The sequence below is a fragment of the Dipodomys ordii genome, unplaced genomic scaffold (assembly GCF_000151885.1).
Source record: "Dipodomys ordii isolate 6190 unplaced genomic scaffold, Dord_2.0 Scaffold324, whole genome shotgun sequence".
NCBI lineage: Eukaryota > Metazoa > Chordata > Mammalia > Rodentia > Heteromyidae > Dipodomys > Dipodomys ordii.
This window is the reverse complement of record NW_012267540.1, coordinates 109,771-112,323: the sequence shown is the minus strand read 5'-3', so window position 1 is coordinate 112,323 and position 2,553 is coordinate 109,771. Positions and strand designations below refer to the sequence as shown.

General features: G+C 39.7%; 1 pseudogene; it reads right to left on the bottom strand.

Moving 5' to 3' along the window:
• Positions 1 to 887: 887 nt before the first annotated feature.
• Positions 888 to 1,937, bottom strand: LOC106001582 (annotated as a pseudogene).
• Between the last annotated feature and the right edge of the window lie 616 nt (positions 1,938 to 2,553).

Genomic DNA, 2,553 nt, shown 5'->3' with positions numbered 1-2,553 from the left:
TGGAGTTGATTCTGGTGCAGGGTGATATATAAGGATCTAGCTTTAATTTTCTACAAGTTCTTAACCAATTTTGCCAGCACTATTTACTGAAGAGGCTGTCTTTCTTCCATTCTAATTTTTTTAGCTCCCTTATTGAAGATTAGGTAGCTATAAGTCTGTAGGTTCATTTCTGGGTTTTCAATTCTATAAGGTCTTCAAAGCAGAGCTCACACCAATACTCCACCAACTCTTCAATGAATTTGAAAGAGAAAGTTCCCTACCGAACACATTCTATGAAGCCACCATAACCCTCATCCCAAAACCAGGCAGAGACTCATCAAAGAAAGAGAACTTTAGACCCATTTCTTTGATGAACATTGATGCAAACTCCTCAACAAAATTTTGGCCAATCAACTTCAACTATTCATCCAAAAAATCATACACCATGATCAAACAGGATTCATTTCAGGGATGAAAACCTGGTTCAATACAAGCAAATCAATTAACATAATTCATCACATCAACAGGAGCAAGGATAAGAACCACATGGTTATCTCAATAGATGCATATTACAGTGTTTCATCACATACCATTCTCTTAAGTAGAGCCAGAACCCCAGGACATAGAAGGCAGAGATTACTGTGCTTAGTGTAGTTTTGTATCTTCCCCAGGTTGATCCAGCCAAGAGACACTGATCAAAATCTGGAGATGGATTAATGGTCCCGCAGGGTTTGATGAACACACAGAGCAGAAGCTAGAAAAAGCACAACTGGGCTTCCAGGCTCTGAACAGAAAGCCTGGCAAAAGTTGTAGGCTACCATGTGCTGAAAGGTAGTATTATACATTTCATCACAGAGAGAATAATTATCACAGAGGACATTTGGTTTTATATTACTGGTTGGCTATAATATTACTGAAGAGAAAATTGCATTTTTCAATAAATACCTAATGGTTTATCTGGTCTTTATATTCAGGTAATTATTCTGGTTGTTATAGATTGCATTTTTTGTATTGTCATAAACTCTTCATCTCTACTCAGAGTCACTCTTATATTGAACTCAACATCTTCCTCCTAGGCAGACTTACACAATCTGTTGGGCTGCTCCCCAGACCAGCCAGCCATGAGGGCAGCTCACCCAGCCAGATGGGAGGTTTTTGTTCAAGGCTGTATCACTGTGGGAGGAGTATGTGTACCTTGTAAACAGTAATAAACTCCAACATCCTCAGCTTCCACGCTGGTGATTGTCAGTGTGAAATCTGTGCCTGATCCACTGCCACTGAATCTGTTTGGGACCCCAGATGCTAGTTTAGAAATCAAGTAGATCAGTTGGTGTGGAGACTGGCCTGGCTTCTGTAAGTACCAGTGCAAATAGGTGTTTCCATTGCTATGCAGAATGCTCTGACTAGACCTGCAGGAGATGGAGGCTGGCTCTCCCAGAGTGACAGACAAGGGTGACAGACAAGGACCTTGGAGTCTGGGTCATCACAACATCTCCACTGGATCCTGAAATTAGAATTAGACAGAGTGCAAGTTTATATATAAACATAGAGAGCCATGCATGCATTACTTTTATTTAGATATGTTTCCCCTTATTCATTTTCATGATTTGATTTTTAATTTAAAATACTAAGTATCAAAAGAGATATTCTTAAACCACAAAAGTGTCTCTAAAAGTCAATAGCAGTATTCCCACCTAGCAGAGTCTTCACTCAAGCACAGGTTCTAGCTCTTTCTGGACTGTTCCTCACTCTCGCAGACCTAAACTTCATTGCCCTACCATGAACATCTAACACATGGATCAATTACCACTGGTCCATGAGAGCTCACCCTCCCACCCTCTCTGATTTCATATTTCTCTTTGCCATTACCAGGGATGCAGAGCATTAACAGCCACAGAAGCTGAGACAAGGACTTCATATTTAGGAGTGAAATGAGGAGTCTAGACAGGTCAAGGCAAGATCATAGCTGAGCCTTTATTTCAGACTTAGAAAGGAAGGTCCTCCTTAGGGAGTACTATGCAAATAACCAGATGGGTGAAACAGTATAAGAAAAGAAAAATGAACAGTGTCTATTGGCCATCCTTCTTTCCTCTTCAGAGAACGTTCTCTTTAAGTCTTTAGCCCACTTATTTATTGGGCAGTTGTTTCTTTGAGGATTTATTGTTGGGATATTTAAGTTTTTGAGTTCTAAGTATATTTTAGATATGAGACCCTTGTCTGTTGTATGGCTAGTGAAGATCTTCTCCCAATCCATGGGCTTTCTATTGATCTTGCTAGCTATGTCCTTTGCTATGCAGAAACTCTGCAATTTCGTGCAGTCTTATTTGTCCAAACTTTCTTTTATTTGTTGTGTTTCTGGTTCTCTTTTATGAAAATTTCAGCGTGTTCCCAGGAGACCTAGAGTTTCTTCTATTCCATCCTGTAATGTTTTCAGAGTGTCTGCTTTGACTCCGAGGTCTTTTATCCAATTGGAGAAACTTTGGTGCAGGGTGATATATAAGGATCTAGCTTTAGTTTTCTACAAGTGATTAACCAATTTTGTCACCACCATTTACTGAAGAGGCAAGAAATCTA